Source organism: Glycine soja, chromosome 14 (assembly GCF_004193775.1).
Source record: "Glycine soja cultivar W05 chromosome 14, ASM419377v2, whole genome shotgun sequence".
NCBI classification, from domain to species: domain Eukaryota; kingdom Viridiplantae; phylum Streptophyta; class Magnoliopsida; order Fabales; family Fabaceae; genus Glycine; species Glycine soja.
The window spans coordinates 11349758-11371331 of record NC_041015.1 but is presented as its reverse complement, the minus strand read 5'-3'; the positions used below and the strand labels follow the sequence as shown (position 1 = coordinate 11371331).

The window sequence follows — 21574 nt, the reverse complement described above, 5'->3', positions numbered from 1 at the left end:
GTTAATTATTAGAAACACATTTTCTTGCCAAGCAGAAACCAATGAAAGCTTCCTTCCTGGCCCTTTTTTCCTACACAAAATAGTAACTACCAGAATATGTACAACATTGAAAAGAATGAATGAGTTAAGAACCCAAATTTTGTTCTCATACCACATTCCATGTATTAGGAAGGAAATTAAAGGACCACTACCACCAGACAAAGTTGTTCAACAACTAAACTTTCCTCAAGAGGGAGGGGGGATATTATAGTTAAGAATGTATTTAGTTCTAGCCATATCAAATATTGATCATGCTTAATCTAGACCGAGTAAAATATATTAAGATATCAGTTTATCCCAAAATTGAGATGGATGTAAGGATAACCTAAGGCTTTGACTTAGCTTACGCTTCAAATAGGATCAAAGGTCTTCAACATGAAGAGGAATCAAAACTGCCCACTTTGCATGTACTTGTTGGTTCTATTTCTCATTATTCTTCGTTACTACAATAGTACTCATCTATAACTATCACAGTAACATATTGCAGTAATATTTAAAATCAAGTACAAGTGTTTTCACTACTATTGTCTTTTGTTGAGACACGCCACATGTTGAAACTTTTAAATTGAAACGTAATTTTCTTTGCTACATATATCAAAATAATAAATGTCTGCTTTCCATGTGTAATCAAAATACATTTTGAAAAATAAATCTTTAGTAGATGTAGACACATCATTCTTAGAAGCCTTGACATATCTTACTCATTCAAATTATAATTAAACATGGGAAGCAAGTTTATTTTTTATTATGGCGTGAACGGTGCTATTTGCCAAACTCCTTGGTGCCTTCTTTTCACCTTTAATGTTTTATCATTAAATTAAATTTCTCATAATTAATTTTTACATGATATCAATGTTAACCAAAAGACAATTGAACATGGAATGCAAATATGGACAACACAGCCAGTTTGGAAGGTATAACCAAAATTATGCCTTTTATCCCATTACATCAGGATGGTACATTTATTATCTACTCCATGGGATTTCAATCAAAGAAAATAAAATAAAATCTCAGGAGGGCATGACATCAATATAGCAAATACAAGAAAGGAATTATCCTTTACCATATAGCCCATTACAATGTGATGAAGGATTTACAATAATCAGGTCAACTACAGTGAGAGGGGCCATCCAGTATACAACAGAAATTTTTTTCATGCTGCTGAAAAGTCAACCAGCATCCTAAAAGATGACGAAAAAACCAGAGGCAAGTAGATAATGGATGGTGGATTTTTGCTGCTGCAGGAACACAAATGATATCTAGGCACATCTTTGTACAAGTTTGAATAAATGGAAGTCCATAATTTCATGTTGATTTGTACATACAACAACTAAAAACATATTTAATCAAATAAAAAACAAAACCCCCCAATTGTTCATATCGGAATTAAGAAGCATCACTTAACATCAAGAGGAAAAAACCAAACACTAGCACAAAAAAGAAACCCCAAAGTCCCCTTTGAATCACATCCTTTGAAACCAAATCCACAATGTGGAACCCATTTGGGAGTTTGAAACCCATGAGCAAGCATTCATGAAAACCACTGAAACAAAACACCCTAGATCTGCAAGCTAATTTACTAGCACAAGGCTTACAGGAGCAAGTAAAGGTAAGATTTTTCAATGAGTAACCACCTGAAGGGAAGCAAAGAGGAAGCACAAGGATTCATGGAACAACATAGAGCTTAAAAAACAGGCCAAGATACATTAACAGTGAAGAACCAAAGCAAGTTGATGCCTTGTACTATGCTTTAGATTCTCAAGTACTTAACAAAGCATGGGGAATGTGAATCTCTATAGTTTTAGATTGGAGCATGCAAGCTCAACAACCCAGAAAATTTGCATAACATAGAATGTATGCATTTTGGGGTTGAGGTTATAGTAGCAGCTACAAGAAGTCAATATACATGCTTCATTAAGGAGTTTAAAATTCAAGTAAGAAAGGCTTAAGATTCAGGAAACTGAGCTCTTTTTTTTCTCAAAGTTGGAGATAAATATAATTATAAAAAAGCAAACAGCCAAAGAGGAAACAAAAAGGTAGCGAAGGATTAAACAATGAAGTGGATAGCGCAGAGCAATGCATAATAGACAGTGACCTCTTTTCTACCTTGTTGACTTAAACCAGAGAGAGTGAAAAGTCAGAAAAGTGAGATCACTCTCCTTAAACGGCCAACATCAAAAGTACTCTAAAAGACAACAAGTGCACATGATAGGAGAAACAAAGTAATTTGGTTTAAATATACTTGACATTGTCATGATCATTTTTATTTTGGGCCTTAATAAATTTTTGAGTGGTTCATATATCCAAGTTTTTGTTTTAAATTTCTAAACTTTTGCGTTGTAGAAAGTTGAGTTTGAAGTTCAACTCTCAAATTTTCAATTTCATCTGTTTATGCTATTTGTAACAAATATAATCATGCATTATAATTAACTATTTCAGGCAATCAAGAGGTCTTGGATTTATTACTTCCATCACTTTCATAATTTTGGTTAGAATTCTCATGTCATCATGGTTAGGAACTTCAGTTCTTACCCTAGCTGAATGGTTCTATAAGAAAATGCCTCTTGTAAGCTATTTATATGCTGCCTCTAACCAAATAAGTGTAGCAATATCACCGGGTATATTTATTAACATATTCATGTATTTGTTTGTCATTTATTTGATGTAATTAGCAAACTCTAAGTTTTTTTTAGTTATTTAACAGATCAAGGCTCCAATGCTTTCAAAGAAATTGCCATCAGCATCATCGTGTTGGTGAGTATGCACTTGGGTTCATCACTACTTCAATGGTTCTACGGAACAAAGATGAGAAAGACCTTTTTTGTGTTTACAGTCCCACCAGTCACTTGTATCTTGGTCATATTTATCTCATTAGCCCAGAGGATATTCTAAGACCTAATTTTGTTGTTTGAGAAGCTATAGACCTATCCACACACAACCCAATCAAAAGGGCATACCTCACAAATGGCACAACCACATTGGATCTTTGTCTTTACTCTTTATCAACATAGATGGGACGACCTAATTTGTTCTGACTTTCTAAAATGGTTGAACATCAAGAATTTGGAGTAGGATTTTGTCTTTACTCTTTCTGAAGATAGATGGGATAAAAGATAATTTGAAACTTGAATTCAATGACATATGTCCCAGGACATATATTCGAGAGAAAGAGATGAGGTGACCTACTGTTTCATGAAGTCACAATGCTTCTACCAATCATAGACTCATCTAACTAGGTTATATTATTCAAGTGCCCTCATGTGATTTCCAATATCTATTGATCACAAAAAAAATGGATTCTAGTGCATGTCAAGTTACCATTCAACCATATTTTTTTAATTACATAAATGCAAGTCCATGACATCAAAAAATATTTTCTAACATACAGTAGCTAGGCAACATCTTTTTGAACCAAACTCGTGGGTGATGGGAGATCTTGTATATGAACATCATCATCTACCAAGTTAAACTAGTCCAGAATGGATGGTAGCATATAAATATATTTTTAAACATATCTCAGTTTTTGTGGCCAAAGTTTAGCTTGTAATGCCACTCCCTAACTCTAGAATGACAGGTGGAGGAGGATAGGAGAGCCATAGTGTATACAACTCTCAAAGCACATTATATCTCCAAGGAGGGAAGGTTAAATTTGTAAGAAACTCTGCAAAGCACCTATCACGGAATCATTGATCATGGTATGTCAAAAGTTAACTTTAAAAGGGATCATCTATATTATGCAAAATATTTCTGTTAGAATTGGAAGCTTTCTAACTTCCATTCTCCATCCCATGTTACTCATTCTCTTCCCTGCCAATATCAGTTTCTCTGTGCTACTTGTTTATGAAGTTCTTTTTAGTTTTCATGATTGAAATTCACTAAAATGAAATTATCCAACTTCCTATCATATGTAGAACATACAAATACTGTGTTTTCAGAATTCAAAATTGGACAAGAAAACATCAAATAGGAAATAGGAAAATGTTTAATTAATGGGTGGTGAGATTTTTCTTTTTTTTTCTTTTACCATTACTGATTACATGAAATGGACAAAAGAAGAGACACATAAATGAATAAATATGTTTTCAAAGTGAACACTTACTATAGAGATACCTTGGCTACCTCTGTAGAGAAAATCCCACAAAACATGTTCAATAAAACCAAAGCTTGGATTCTAATTGAGGGCTGAAAACCAAGCCTAAAGGGCATGTCCCTTTTTTCATGCTTACTCGTATGCCTATAACAAATATAAAATTTTATGTTTTCGCATTCTACATTTTGCTGCAGAAAAGGATTTATTGTGTATCCTTAATTGCCGTTAGACAAAGAAGGCTTTCAATTTAAGCTTATCAATCTTAACCAGACCCATGCCTGAAAATATTGAAAGAAGGAACATGGGGAAAAAAAATTGGACCATTGCTTGATAAAAGCGTGTCATCCTTGCGCAGGGGCCATGCTTCCAATTTCCTCGGATGTCCCCAAAGGGACAAGTTTTTTATCGTTGCTTGGGAAATATATTTTTGTTAATTATATTCACTGAAGTGGACTTGCTACAAACCAGGTGCTGCCCTAATGAAATGAAGATACCTCACATTCCCATTAAGCTTAACTCGGTCTCTTCACTCGATTGCAGAAAACAAAAAACAGACACCCTTTCGATTGAGAACAAACTAGATTCAACCATAGTACCCACATCAAAGGAAAACAAACACTTGACAGACAGGGGTTTTTACCTACACAGACACCTTTGACGGAGACTTCACAGATGAACTGCTCCAGCGTTGCTTCGCAGAGATTCAAGAGACAGAGGGCCCAGTCAAAGCTTTAGTGAGAGAGTGCAGATGGGTTCGAGGGTCACTATAAACACAAAGGCAAACACACTTTTAAGTAGAAATTCTAGGAGGGTCAGAGAAAGTTGAAGAGAAACAAAATCATAAGGGGGTTTTGAGGGAGTCATTGAATTCAAACCTTTGAAGGAATCGACAACTTGGACAACGATGAATGGAAGAAGCAGAGAAAAAGGTTACGCGCGCGCGACTGAGAGGAAGCTACTTAATTAGTAGTGATTCCAGGAATAATAAGTAAGCTTATTCAAAGACAGTCAAAAGGAAAAAACCATCTTTGTACTACCAATACAACTACGATAGTCTTTGTCAACCTATCGTTGTACTCCTTAAACTCACTATTGAAGATGGTTATTCAATAACCGTCATTGTATATATATTCATTAAAATTACTACACTGCCACCGTGTATCCTTCAACGACATTTTCTTCTTAATCGTCGTAGTTAGTGTGTCGTAAATAACCATTATTGTAGTAGTGATACTTATGATTAATAACTTGCTTTACTCAATTATAGAGATATAAACAATCAAAGATAAGAAGATAGAAAATGAATATTAAAGTGGTTTAAGGAAGATAACCAGATCTCTAGTTGTCTGAAACAATTCACGAACATTGGAGGCACTTTGTCCAACCCATAGCCTAGCCTCCAATTGTTGGGCCTTAGTTTCAACAATGGGCACCTTAGCCTAAGCAGTTATAGCCAATGCTAGACATGTCTTCTCTAGCCTATGAATATATGTGTATAAAGGTTTTGATGATGCCAAGACAAAAGCAACACAAGTGTTATTTCAAGTCCAAATCAAGACCAAGAAAACAAAGATCAAGAAGAAAGTTAAGTCTTAGTCTATCTTTGTTAAAAGAGTCTCTTAGTGATTGCAAAGGTTTGGTCTCACAACATATCTTTTAAATTGATTATAAAAGCCTTTTTTCCATTGCTAATCGATTGCCAGACATTGTAATCGATTACCAAAAACAAAATTATTTTAAAAAGCTTCTTCAGAAAGTTTGAAATTTGAAATTTGAAATTTGAAATTTGAAATTTAAAATTTGGAATTTAAAATTTGGAATTTGAAAATTGAAAATTGAAATTTGAAAGTTGTAATCGATTACCACTTGTCTGTAATCGATTACCAGTCACGGAACTATAAAAATTCAAATTGAAAAGTCATGACTCCTCATTACATAATTGTGTAATCGATTACCAAAGAGTTGTAATCGATTACTAGTAAGGAAATTTTAAAAGTTACTTTGAAAAGTCACATCCCATCATAAGTTTTTGAAAAGCCACCAAGAGCCTATAAATATGTCACTTTTCTACGAAAGTTTTTAGAGAGTTTTTCAGAACATTATTGTCTTAGCCTCTCAAAAACAAATCATTGGCCAAACACTTGCAAATTAATAAAGGATTCTTCTAAGTACTTCATATTATATCTTCTTCTCTAAAAGAGAGAAAAACATTTGTACTTTCTTTAAAGACTATTGAGATCAAGAGGTTGTTTGTCTCTTGAATTGTGAGTTTCCTGAACACAAAGGAAATGGATCCCTTGGGTCTTTAAAAGTTGTCAAAAGGATTTTTTTACAAAGTTAGTGGAAATCTCAAGTGGATTGCTTGAGGACTGAACATAGGCACAAGAAGTGGCCAAACCATGATAAACTGAGTTTGCATTTATCTCTTCCCTATCTTGATTACTTTATCTTGCATATTTTATTTTTCTTGCACAGTTGAAGTATTCTGTTGATATAATTCTCATCTTCATCTTCAATATTCTTATCATATAGATTTAAAAGGGGATTTAGAAGTCAATTAAATGAGAAATTTTTTAACTTAATTCACCCCCCTCTTAAGTTATTCAGGTCACTTGTCCAACAAGTGGTATCAAAGCATGATTCTTGTATAATGTTTAGAAACTTCAAGAATAGTTATGGCCTCATCAAACTTCCTATTTCCTCAAGGAAACTTCATTAATGGGCCTCCTATATTTAATGGTTTGTGTAGAAGCAAGGCTTCAAGAAGATGTTTTGATGATGCCAAAGGAACGCGCTTCTCAAGTTTAAATTCAAGACAAGAATCCAAGATACCCAAGAAATTCAAGAAATATGATCAAGATAATTCCTAGAGTCTTAGGAAGAAAGTTCCAAGTTGAAACAACAAAAGGTTTGGCCAAAGGATTTAACTTAAAATGTTTTTAAAAGTTCTTACCTATATGCTATTTTTAATAGATGGACATTAATTAATTTGTTTTATTTGCACAGGGTCATGGGAACACCCCCAAGGTCCCCTCCGCATTCAGATGGTCATTCGGAAGCTACACCTAAGAAGACTAGACAATCCACACGGCTTAGAAGGTTGAATTTAAGAACCTTAGATCAGCCCAGACCAATGGTTAACGTCAATCATGCAACTGGAAGAGGATCAGGCCCACAAAAATAAAAGTTCCACAGCTTTTTAGAGGTTGTAGCTCAAGAAAAGATTTCTATTGTACACAAGAATTGGAAAGATGTGCCGGAATCCCTAAAGGACCTAGTATGGGATAAAATTTTGGTAAGTCAATTTAACAGGGAGATGTATTAGATTTTCTGTTATTAACACTTGAAAATGTTGGCATGCACTAAATGTTACACAACAATATGTTATGCAGGCCAAATTTGATATCCCATAAGCCTCAAATGCCAAGAAGATGTCAATGGAGGACACTAGATGGAGGCAATTTAAGTCTTCGCTAACAACTAAATTTATCTATGCTGACACTGACGGTGAACAAAAACAAGATCCTTTTGTAAAATATGGTATAGATCAACAAACTTGGGATGAATTTGCTGCAAGTCGCAAAACCCCTACCTGGCAAGTTAGATGTTTGTTAGTTTTAATTTAAATAAGCTATACAAATATATCATTTTGTTTCAATTAATTAGATAGAAATATTATATGGTGTATGACAAGAAATCAGGAAAAAGGCACAGCAAATTCAAAAAACCAATGATTGCCCCACGTACTCTCTCATGGGGGTTATGATTTAATTGAAAAAAAGCTATTAGATGAGAAAAGAAATAAAAGAAAAAAGAAGGCAATGTTGACTGAGAATACACCATTGATTGAGGACCCTCCATCTCCCATTGAAAGACATGTCAAGTGGAAGATGGCTCGCACAAAGCGATATGGGCAAATGACATCTCAAGCGGCATAGGAAATATTTGATAGAATTGTGAGTTCATGGTTGACATATAATTTGAATGTTATTTTTGTGTATTATAATGACCACCTCATTTGATGTTTTTATATGTCGTGCTTGTTATAGGACTCGCTACAAGAACAAACAACACCGGGTAGTTTTGTTCCCCATGGTCGTGACGACATACTCAATATTGCCATTGGGCGACCAGAGTATCCAGGTCGTGTTCGTGTAGTGGAGTCTGGTATGACAATTAGTCAATACTATGGAAGGGCATCACGTGGCTCCAACAGTTCCTCTATATCAATCACCCAACAATAGTTGGCTGAGATTATTGGAAGCCTTAAGGAAGAGTGGAGGAATGAGATTGAAGAAGAAAACAAGCGGAGTCTAGAGAAAATGAAACAGGAGTTGAAGGATGCCATCAAAATTGAGTTTTCCCAAATGGGATCATAGTACTCACCCATCAGGCGAGTATGAGAGTAATGTTGAAACTGTTGTGAACCCATTAGGCGAAGAACATGATGGTCATGTCATACCGACTATGGGGTTATATGTGCAATGTGAAAATTGTACACACCTAGTGGCCTTGGGAAAAATTAGTGAGGGGGGGGGGGGGTCTACCATTCACAACGTGGCTTATGCTGATGATGTGGTAAGGGTCAGTGTTGAAAAAGTTTTAGACGGTGACGCCCAAGTCCCATTCCCAACATCAAAAATACACTATGTCAGGGAGACCCTTCACACATTCATTGCATGGGCGAAAAATCTTGTGAAACTTGTGGCACAGGAGGTAAATTTTATTTTGTTTAACATGTATTAAGACATTCGTAGATCGATATAAATTAGTTACTCACATTAGTTTAATTTTTGTTTTCATTAACCATATAGGATTCACATATTAGTCCAAAGAAACTACCTAAATCTCTTCAAAGGCCAAATAATGTTTCTGCAGATGATCCCTTGCGTCAATTGATTATATGACATTTACGAGAATCCCGTTGAGTTGATGTGGGATGCGACTAAATTTGGAATTCCAAATGTAGATGCATCCTTCTTCTTAACATATTATGATGTAAATGAAATAATAGCAGGTGACAAATGTTTGAACATAGTTATACTACAATTATGGATGATGTAAGTATATTTCATATCATTGAATAATAACTAATATTCCTTATGATATACATTAGTATCAATTTTCATTTCAATGTTGAAAATAGGTTTATGGATGCATGCATCTCATGTTTGGGTCATGGTTCTGTATATGGATTCCTTGAGCCTCAGTCAATACACAATGCAAAGGATTGACGTGCTGAATGTGAACATTATATACAAACATGGGTGAAGGAATCTCAACGAGAGGTGTACCTAGGAGCTTACTTGAATTAGTAAGTAGTATTTATGAAAATTCTTGTAAAAAAATGTTTGCATTATACATAGCTAATTTTTGTTTAATTCAGTGCCCAATGGCAGCTGGTTGTTATGTGTCCTAGGAACGATGTTGTTGCCTGGTTCTGTTCATTACGTAAGAAGCTTGATGTTCATATCAAAGTTGTAATTAAAAAGTTTTATATTGTAACTCATTTAATGTATTGTAAACTTTGAATGATAAATTTTTTTATCATCGTATATACGTTGATGTTTTATTTTTTTGACTAGTGCAATGAAGACATTAAAGACCACTGTGGATGGCAAAAATGATCAAGGAACTCCTAAGTGGATTGAAGTAAAGGTTAGTCATTTAATTAATGCTTATTTCTGACTGGTGATGTTTACATGGTAACTTCAATACATTTGTTAGATTCAATTATTATTTATATTGAATGTAGAGCCATGTTGATGTAAGCTCCATTAGAGCTTGTAGGCCTAGGATCTTCTTCATCAATGGATTCCTTTGCTTCTTGGAAGACGAATGGCAGTGGAATCGAGAAGGAAGAGAGAGAGGAGACGCCACTTCAAGGAGAAGATGAGTCTAGAAGAAGCTCACCACCATAGGAGGCAATGGATAAGAGCTTGGAGGAAGAAGGAAATGAATGATGGGAAAGGAAGAAGGAGATGAATGATGGGAGAGGAAGAGAAGAGCACAAAATTTTGTGCTCTAAAAGAGCTCTGAAATCTGAAGTTTAATTTTCAAATGATCAAAGTTGAAAAAAATGCACACACATGACCTCTATTTATAGCCTAAGTGTCACACAAAATTGGACGGAAATTTGAATTTCAATTCAAATTTCACTTGAATTTGAAATTGAATTTGTGGAGCCAAATTTTGGAACCAAAATTTCACTAATTATGATTAGTGAATTTCAGTTATGGTTCAGCCCACTAATCCAAGATCAATTCCAAGATTCTCCACTAATTGTGCTTAGGTATCATGAGGCATGTAAAACATGAAGGACATGCACAAAGTGTGACTATATGATGTGGCAATATGGTGTAGTAAGCAAATGCTCACCTCCCCCTCTAAAATTTAATTGGATTGGGCTTCTACCAATTCAATTAAATTTATTTCCCAACACACACATCAAATATTCACTTAGTGCATGTGAAATTACAAAACTACCCATAATACAAAAACTAGTCTAGGTGCCCTAAAATACAAGAGCTGAAAAATCCTATATTCCTAGGGTACCCTACCTACATTATGGAGCCCTAAATACAAGGACCAAATATAATGGCATCCTAATCTAATATGTACAAAGATAATTGGCCCCAACCTTGGCCCATGGGCTCAGAAATCTACCCTTAGGTTCATGAGAACCCTAGGGCCTTCTTCAGCAGCTCTAGCCCAATCCTCTGGGAGCCTCTTGCTCATGGCTCTAGTGACTGATTCCTTCCTAGGGAGGATTGCATCACATGTTCAAAGTGAGGGGCTATGAGTGTGGTTATTATGTCATGCATTGGATGTGGAACATAGTAAGCGGGGGTTTCAAGAATGATTGCAGCATGGAATGTTTGCTTGAACAAATTTAAATTAATAGTTGAATATCACTTTTTAATCATTTTACATGTATGTGACATATTATTTGTATATTCATATTTTGTAGTGGTTTACTGATGACACGACATTAGACATCGAGACAATAACAACAATTCGTAAGAAATGGGCAGCATATTTTTTAAAAGTTAAAAACATGTGATGTAGATAGGTTTAGATGATATAGGACGAAACACTATGGTGAATTTGATGGTTATTGTACACATAAAAAACACAATTGTACAAATATTGGCATTGATTTGACAATAAATTTTTATATTTATGTATTTCATTTTATCTGCACCAAATCCGTTGAAAAATTCATTGTATTCGCAATAGGAAGTTACATGGATAGGATAACTATTTTGTGTGCATCCAATGTGCCAATTTTTCATGTCATTATGAAGCGGACTATTTTGATAGCCATGATCTAAAGCTTGTTTACTTATCAGACCCATGTAACCACTTCTGAAGGTTTTATTTTTTCAATATTTTTCTTCCCAATTTTTAATTAACTATTACTAACAATTATTTGTAAACATGTCATTGCTGCCTGAAAATCACAAATCTCAATGGGAGGGTGGAGCCGTGCATGTCTGAGGAAGGTACCTTGTGGTGAGGATGAAGATTGGCACCAATGAGAGAAGGATCATTAGAAAGGTCAATTGTAGGGGTGGTCCTGCACCTACTTGGGTCCATTCTTTTCCTATTACTAAAGTGGAAGTCCCTTCTACTTTGCTACATATATTTAAGGAAGTTCTGCAGCCCCATTACCCGTACATGAATTAAAACATAAGCCTAATTAGTGATACAAATTTTTATATGCATGCTTCTATTATATTTTATGAAGAGGGCATATATTATATGCATGCACATGCACCATCAGTGAACTCTTTACCCTTGTTGCAGGAAGTTGTTGTTTGTCTTCACTGTGGCGATAGAGGCTTCCAAGAGACATTGGTTTTTTCCACCAACTGTAAGGCTTATGCGTTGCATACGTTCTTAATGTCTACTCCATCTCTCTGCTTTCTTGGATGCACTTCTTTTTCATGCACGAGTGTAAGAAGGGCATATGTAGCTAGTTTTTGACTTTGAAATTATTGATCCTACAAATGGTGTACTGTACCTCAGTTTTAGATTTTAATCTCATGATGATTGGTCTTGTTTTCAACAATGGTATGTAGGGTTAAAATAAATCCAAAAAATGCGATAAATGAGCACTTCTTGCCATGCTTCCTAGACTTCATTGTGTGGGGCCATGAGCATGAATGTTTGGTTGACCCGCAGGTGTGCTAATTATACTTGTCTTAAATGGGCTCAGATTGACATATGTTGTGTTCTGCAAAAGTAATATGTATTTTAATTTTCTCCAGGAAGTTCCAGGGATGGGATTTCACATTTCGCAACCAGGGTCATCAGTTGCTACATCACTTATTGATGGAGAATCCAAGCCGAAGCATGTACTTCTTCAAGAAATTAAGGTTGTCTACTTGTCTATGTAATGATAATCTAAATGTCTCTCATAGTATCAGATCAGCTATTGTTGTTTTTATATAGTCTTACTAAGTTCTTGAATAAATGGTTCTTGATAGGGAAATCAATATCTCCCAACTAAGATACCTTTGATGTCTGTGCGGCCTTTTAAGTATACTGAGGTGAGGAAAAATACTAATATATTGTTTTTCCTTTGTAACTATTAATTACGTACAAAATTACATTTGTCACTGCTATTTGAAGCAAAATGAATTGACTATGGGGTTGACATTTGAAGCCATCTCACGTTTCTTCAATAATCATTCAAATCTTTGTAATGCAGGTTATACTAAAAGATAAGTCGGATATTGATCCCAATGATCAAAGTTCTATTCTTGAACACCTAGACAAAGTGGTATGTGGGTTTCTTAATATTGGATGAAAATTTTGTTGTTTCCTGGCCATATAATTTGTTGTGTCCTTTTGGTTGCTTACAAACTTCTTGTGGGAGAGACCAACCTAGGTCTCTTTTGACCATAGTCTTCCTCTTTGGTTCCTCATAGTGGTTATTTTAATAATAAAATGTTCTTATTCAATTGTGATGAAATTTGACTACTCTGCTTCAGAATCTGTTTTGGGACTATAGTGAAATTTATGATTGGAACTTAACTTCAATTTTCTCAAATTATTTTTATAGAGGCCTATCCCTTCATCATACTATAGGTAAAAAATAGAAGATAAGATTACTTATAACAGTATGGAGATTCTTGTCATTCTCCTTAGGTTCTTGGTGGTGATTCAGAAGCTAGGCCTGGGTTCAATAATAGTTCAGTTGCATACATAATTAAATAATAAGTACTTTTGGAAATTGCTATTATAATCTAAAATTACACACAGGTGAACACTTATTGTCCTATTTGCATGAACTTAGAGGCTCTACAAACATCTTGTAGAAGCAAAGCTTCATGGTGAATCAAGAATGATTCAAAGATGTTTTGATGATAACAATGATGATGATAACAAAAGATGATGACAAAGGTGAAGACAAAAAGCTCAAAGGTCAAACAAAGAATGAGTTCAAAATGTTCAAGATGGAATCAAGAACAATTCAAGACTCAAGAGGAAAAGTTGAAGAACACTTCAAGATTCAAGAGGAAAGATGAATTCAAGAATCAAGATTCAAGATCAAGATTCAAGATTCAAGAATCAAGAGAAGACTTAATCAAGATAAGTATGAAAAGGATTTTTCAAAAATTGAGTAGCACATGGATTTTTCATAAAACATGTTTACCAAAGAGTTTTTACTCTCTGGTAATCGATTACCAGATTGCTGTAATCGATTACCAGTAGAAAATGTTTTTGAAAAAGTTTTCAAATTGAATTTACAACGTTCCAATTAATTCCAAAAAGCTGTAATCGATTACAATGTTTTGGTAATCGATTACCAGTGCCTTTGAACGTTGAAATTCAAATTCAAATGTGAAGAGTCGCATCCTTTCACATAAAAGCCTTATGTAATCGATTACACTGATTTGGTAATCGATTACCAATGATTGTTTCTAAATAAATCAAAAGATGTAACTCTTCAAATGGTTTTTGACTTTTTAAAATTGGTTTTAAGTTTTTTCTAAAAGTTATAACTCTTCTAAATGGTCCTCTTGGCCAGACATGAAGAGTCTATAAAAGCAAGGCTTTGATTTGCTTTTGAATACAATTATTCAATCAACCCTTTACAAGCCCTGAATCTCTTTGAACTTCTTCTTCTTCTTTGTGCCAAAAGCTTTCCAAAGTTTTATAGTTTTCTAAACCTTGAAAACTTGTGATATTCATTCTTTTCATCTCTTCTCCCTTTGTCAAAAAGAATTCGCCAAGGACTAACCGCCTGAATTCTTTTTGTGTCTCTCTTCTCCCTTTTCCAAAAGAATGAAGGACTAACCGCCTGAATTCTTTTGTGTCTCCCTTCTCCCTTGTCATAGAATTCAAAACGACACAGTCTGAGAATTCTTTTGTATCCCCATTCACAAAGTATCAAAGGTTTAACCGCCTGAGATCTTTGTCTTAACACATTGGAGGGTACATCCTTTGTGGTACAAGTAGAGGGTACATCTACTTGGGTTTGACTGAGAACAAGAGAGGGTACATCTCTTGTGGATCAGTTCTAGTGGAGGGTACATCCACTAGGTTCAAAGAGAACAAGGGAGGGTACATCCCTTGTGGATCTTTGCTTGTAAAAGGATTTTTACAAGGTTGAAAAGAAATCTCAAGGATCGCAGGTCGCTTGGGGACTAGATGTAGGCGCGGGTTGTTGCCGAACCAGTATAAAAACTCTTGTGTGTTTGTCTCCTTCTCCCTACTCTTTTACTTTCCGCTGTGCATTTTAATTTCCGCTTTTACTTTCTGTTAAGTTTCTTTTCTACTCCTCATTCTCTTAACAACTTAGTAAAAGCCTTAGAAGAGTAATTTTTTAATTAGTAAAGCTTTAGGAATAATTAATTCAACCCCCCCCCCTTCTTAATTATTCTGAGGCCACTTGATCCAACACATCTAAACTCTTAACTGGATGGACTTCTTACCCTTTAGAATGGCACACACCAGCCTAAAATTATGCATAACTTGGATAGAAAAGAAGCATGTGCTAATGCAAATGTGCTTCAAATCCAAAAAATAATCTACCACATATTTTGATCTTTATTTTTACATATAAGTTATATACACTACCTGTGTGTTTGGAAATCCATCAGAAAGGGATGACTCACATTTGAAACATAGGTTATATTATTAGCTTTTGATAAAATGTGAAATCACAACTTGTAACCAAACACGCTGTACATAAGTCTTCAATTTTGTAACCAATCCCGCTTATAGCGAAAATTATACTGCATTTTGTATGCCATGCAAGTCTACCCTGACACTGATCAATCCTCAAAATGTATGAACTAATCCCTAATGGTTTTGTCAAGGATCTTGGTCTCATTCAAAGAAAGGAAATTAAGCCAGTGAGCATACATAAGAGTTTCATATTCATCCAATAAAAAAATACAACACTTCATTGTCTAGAAAATTGCTCACACCAACCAAATAAAAAAAGAAGAGAACACTTCCGTTATAAAATTACAAACGAATTACATTTATTTTCTTGTTTGAGAATGCAATTAATTTTCTTCCATTTTCTTCTTGTAGAAGAATTATAAGCCAATGGAAAGGGTATCCTTACTGGAAAAAACGCTTTCTACATCGGTTAAAAGACACATTCGACGACGGTTATTAATCATCGTCGTAAGCAATGTCGTAGAAAGTCTTCACAAGTCTTCATTTTCTACGACAGTTTCATAAAAACCGTCTTAGAAAAAGGTACCATTCTAAAACGGTTCTTAGTTGAAAACTATAATGACCCGCCTCATCGCTATGATATCACCACTTTAAACCGTGAGAATTTCAATTTTTAAATGAAAACTCTGTTAATTTGCTTATGAAAAATGAAAGTAATTTTTTTTCGATATACATTCACTAAACAGCGCACCATTACTTAAGTGAATACATATATATGTATATAGGTATAGTAACTCAGTACACATCATTCACATAATGGAAAGTAAATTTGTTCATACATATAATTAAATTTGTGATTTACATCCTCAATTCAAGAAAAAGAATTATAGAACCAGCTATGAAGGAGTTGATTAACAAAACACAACTTTCTCCCAAAATAATCCCAACGTCATCACGTCGACTCGGCGGCTCCACAAAAGAATCTCACTTCTCGTACTCTACTGCTGTCATTCTACTCCCACGAACAAAGGTTCGCGATCATCACAGGTACCAATCACACGATACAAAAATTGCAAGAGGTGAGTTTATTATAAAATAAATTAATACAAAAAAACAAATAACCACAATTAGTAAGAAAACATTAACAAATATCATAAGCTTATACAAACATTCATTAGTCCAACACACACTCAACAAATAGTCATCATCCGTCCATAATTCCAATCAATCATGCTCAGTATGATGCATGCACCTGACCTCAACTCTCAAATGCAATGTAGTATCATCCCCAAGGAAATAGCCTAAGCGTGTCCACACGACACTCTCACTTAGGAAAACTAGGCAATAAGTGTCGAGGTCACTATGTTGTGCACAAGCAACTCCCCCCCCCCCCCTCCATGGTGATCAGCCTGAGTCTCAAGGGAGTTCCAAACCGAGTGACATGCCCCCAAGTACAAGTATTCCTCCTTATGAGAAACTACAAGTACTTACTGACAAAGTTTATACTATTTCCATGTCATATGAAGTATGAAACATAGTCACCATCAATGCACTGACCGTGGATAATTAAAGATTCTAAGCCATCCCCCTCTAGAGATGCTTAAAACTCTTTAACCACCTTATTTCCCCCCACCAGGGATATCCAACAAGGTCACTACACCCCCATGTACATACTCAACATACAACGTATGAAACATGGGCACAATCAATGCACTGACAGTGAATAATTAAAGATTCCAAGTCATTCCCCTTCGGAGATGCTTAAAACTCTTTAACCACTATTTTTCCCCCACCAGGGATATCCAACAAGGTCACTACACCCCCCACGTACATACACAACATACAACATATGAAACATGGACACCATCAATGCATTGACTGTGGATAATTAAAGATTTTAAGCCATCCCCCTCCAGAGATGCTTAAAACTCTTTAACCACTCTATTTTCCCCCACCATGGATATCCAACATGGTCACTGCACCCCCCATGTATATACACAACATAAATAATTCACAATGACGTTTTCAACATCATCAACATCTCACCTCAATATCATTATCTACATCAACATTGCCTCATCTCATTTCAATGACATTATCAATAACAACAACATCATGTCATATTAACATAATCACCAATAACAGCATCAACTCATATCAACATAATCATCAACGACAACATCATCTCACATTAATTAATATCCTCAATAATAGTATCATTAGTAAATAGCATTCCGCATATACATGCATGTATAGTTCATGCCTAAGATTCACACTCCCCAGGTCTTTAGACCATACAAGTCTAATAGAAACAATAATGTTATTCATCAATAATAGATATATCGCATCCCATTAGTCAAAAACATTGTTTTCTTGAAAACCAGCATGCAACAGGGACAGACATACTGTAGAAGCAAGCTTCATGATGAATCAAGATTGATTCAAATGAGTTTTGATGATAACAAAAGTGATGACAAAAAGCTCAAAGTTCAAGAACACTTCATGATAACAAAGATGATGATCTCAAAGAATCAAAGAATGAGTTCAAGATGTTCAAGATTGAATCAAGAACATTTCAAGGTTCAAGAGGAAATTTGATTTCAAGAATCAAGATTCAAGGTTCAAGCTTCCAAGAATCAAGATCAAGATTCAAGACTCAAGATTCAAGAATCAAGAGAATAATTAATCAAGATAAGTATGAAAAAGTTTTTTCAAAAACTGAGTAGCACATGGATTTCTCTCAAAACTTGTTTACCAAAGAGTTTTTACTCTCTGGTAATCGATTACTAGATTGTTGTAATCGATTACCCGTAGCAAAATGTTTTTGAAAAAAGTTTTCAACTAAATTTACAATGTTTTTGGTAATCAATTACCAGTGTGCTTGAACGTTGAAATTCAAATTCAAATGTGACGAGTCACATTTTTTCACAAAAAACTTTGTGTAATCGATTACACTGATTTGGTAATCGATTACCAGTGATAGTTTCTGAACAAATCAGAAGATGTAACTCTTCAAATAGTTTTTTACTTTTTCAAATTGGTTTTAAGGTTTTCTAAAAGTCATAACTCTTCTAATGGTTCTCTTGACCAGACATGAAGAGTCTATAAAAGCAAGGTTTTGGTTTGCATTTAAAAAAATCTCGAACAACCTTTACAACTTTTGAATCTCTTTGAACTTTTTCTTCTTCTTCTTTGTGCCAAAAGCTTTCCAAAAGTTTTCTGGTTTTCTAAACCTTGAAAACTTGTGCTATTCATTCTTTTCATCTCTTCTCCCTTTGCCAAAAAGAATTCACCAAGGACTAACTGCCTAAATTCTTTTTGTGTCTCTCTTCTCCCTTTTCCAAAAGAACAAAGGACTAACCGCCTAAATTCTTTTGTGTCTCCCTTCTCCCTTGTCAAAGAATTCAAAATGACACAGTCTAAGAATTCTTTTTATTCTTCCCTTTCCCATATACAAAAGATTTCAAAGGACTAACCGCCTCAGAATTCTTTTGTATCCCTATTCACAAAGGTTCAAAGGTTTAACCGCCTAAGATCTTTGTCTTAACACATTGGAGGGTACATCCTTTGTGGTACAAGTAGAGGGTACATCTACTTGGGTTTGACTGAGAACAAGAGAGGGTACATCTCTTGTGGATCAGTTCTAGTGGAGGGTACATCCACTAGGTTGTTCAAAGAGAACAAGGGAGGGTACATCCCTTGTGGGTCTTTGCTTGTAAAAGGATTTTTACAAGGTTGGAAAAGAAATCTCAAGGACCGCAGGTCGCTTGGGGACTGGATGTAGGCACGGGTTGTTGCCGAACCAGTATAAAAACTCTTGTGTGTTTGTCTCCTTCTTCCCTACTCTTTTAATTTCCGCCGTGCATTTAATTTTCGCTTTTACTTTTGCTTAAGTTTCTCTTCTACTCTTTATTCACTTAACAACATAGTAAAAGTCTTAGAAGAGTAATTTTTTAATTAGTAAAGGTTTAGGAATTATTAATTCAACCCCCCCCCCCCCTTTTTTAATTATTCTGAGGCCACTTGATCCAACACATAAGTCCCCATAGTTAGGTTCCTTGACCCCAACTATGGTATTAAAAATAGTAAATGATGATAAACTCCCCTCAGCTATCGTGAGCTCTCCGTCAGTTCCTCTTTGCGTCGCTCAGAGGTCTCTCTCGTTCACACTCGTCAGTCCAAATGCAAGGTTCCTATATACCAAATTGAAGGAAATTTAGTATAGATTTCAAAAACAAGGTTAATAACAATATTCAGAGTCAAATACCCCTGTTAAAACATAAAGGGCCGAGGGGTGTTTGGAATTCTACTAAAAGGAGACGTCATTTTGAAATTCCGCTCACGCCAATGTGACCAGGGTTTAGTGAAGGTCACAAAAATAACATCAATGTTATAAAAAGATAACTTTTAAAATATCTCATTTTCAAGGGTTTTTCAAAGGAAGTGTAAAAACACCCTATTACAGCACCCAACACGAGAGATACTAAGAGAAACTCAAACTAACTAGGAGAAAGGCTTAGAAGTCGAGATCACCTCAAAGAAGCTACGAAAGGAAGGATTGAGGGAGTTTTCTCCACCGAATCCTTGAGGTGGGTTCTAAGGATTATGTTCCAATTTAAATGTTTCTCTTGGTGTGGGGGTTCAAAGGCAAGCAACGGCAACTTGTGGTGGCCACTGGTGGTCGTGGGTGGTGGAGAAGAAGGTGTTAGGGTTTGGATGGGCGTTTCGAGGAAGGAGAATGAAAATTCATGTTTTTCACGCTGAGGAACGTATTTACAATCCACAGATCTCACTTAGCGAGCTCATATCGCTAAGCGAGAGTCCACTTTTCACGCTTAGCACGACAATTAGCATTGAGCGCAACTTCCTTTGCACTAATTCTCGCTCAACGCAATTCCCTCTCAGGTTGGAATTGCGCTTATCGCGCCCCTCACACTTAGTGAGACATCCGAAGTTGTTAGTTTCAAAATACCAACGGTCAGACTATGGAAAATTGTCTTAGAAAGCTCTAGCCAAAATTTGAAGACAATCCAACGGTTAACGAATCTGAGATCGTGATTTTACTGAAATAGGTTTAGGTAAAATTTGAAATCTCATAATTTCAACTTAGCTCAACAAAACTCCACATAACTCAACATCCACATCAAGAAATTCACACATGACTAATTCAAGCCATGCCTCAACTCATTCAAGTCAACCATATATTCAAATAACACGATAAATACAATTAAACATCGATTTATAATTAGTAATATTTCAGGGTGTTATAACTCTCCCACCTTTTTAGAAATTTCATCCCCGAAATTTACCTGACTCAAACAAGGATGGATAGGTTGCTCGCATCTGACTCTCTAATTCCCACATGGCATCTTCTCCTGATGCACCTCCCCATATCACCTTGACCAATGGAATCTCCTTCCCTCTTAGGTGCTTTGTTCGCCTATCCTCGATCCTCAAAGGCAATGTTTCATATGTCAAGTTCTCCTTCACTTGTACGTCATCCAATTCGATCACATGACATAGATCATGGATATACTTACAGAGTTGAGACACATGAAAGGCATTTTGAAGATTAGAAAAAGATAGGCGTAATGCAATTTGGTATGCCACAGGACCGACTCTTTTAAGAATTTGGAAAGGACCGATAAAGCGAGGTGTGAGTTTTTGGGATTTCAATGCTCGACCAACCCTAGTCCACGAAGTGACTCTCAAGAATACATGATCACCAACCTGGAATTTCAAGTCTTTCCTCCTCTTATCCTGATAACTTTCCTGCCTACTCTGATCAATTCTCATCCTTTCTTGGATCAACTTGACCTTCTTGGTGGTTTGTTGTACCACTTCAGGTCCTAAGGTGAGGTCTTCTCCGGACTCTAACCAACATAAGGGTGTCCTACACCTTCTACCATACAAAGCTTCATAGGGAGCCATGCTAATCGTAGAGTGAAAACTATTGTTATAAGTGAACTCTATCAATGGCAAAAAACTCTCCCAACTCCCTTTTTGTTCCAAGACACACGCCCTCAAAAGGTCCTCCATCGACTGAATGGTCCGTTCAGTTTGGCCATCAGTCTGAGGATGGTAGGCTGAACTTAGTCTAACCTTGGTTCCCAATGCTCTATTCAAGCTCTCCCAAAATGTAGAGGTAAACCTAGGATCTCGATTAGACACTATGCTAGATGGCACACCATGTAATCTGAAAATCTCACTAATATATAAGGAGGTTAACTTCTCCAAGGAAAATCTGATATTAATAGGAATAAAGTGAGTAGACTTGGTCAGTCTGACAACAATAACCCAGAT

General features: G+C 35.6%; 1 long non-coding RNA gene and 1 pseudogene across 1 annotated transcript; one reads left to right on the top strand and one right to left on the bottom strand.

Annotated features, from left to right (window-relative positions):
* Positions 1–4438: 4438 nt before the first annotated feature.
* Positions 4439–4524, bottom strand: LOC114385601 (annotated as a pseudogene).
* Positions 4525–12219: 7695 nt separating this feature from the next.
* On the top strand, positions 12220–12685 carry LOC114384854. The gene is made up of 3 exons (XR_003660783.1): positions 12220–12316; positions 12403–12510; positions 12622–12685. It is a non-coding gene; the product is annotated as an uncharacterized LOC114384854 (long non-coding RNA).
* The last annotated feature ends 8889 nt before the right edge of the window (positions 12686–21574 follow it).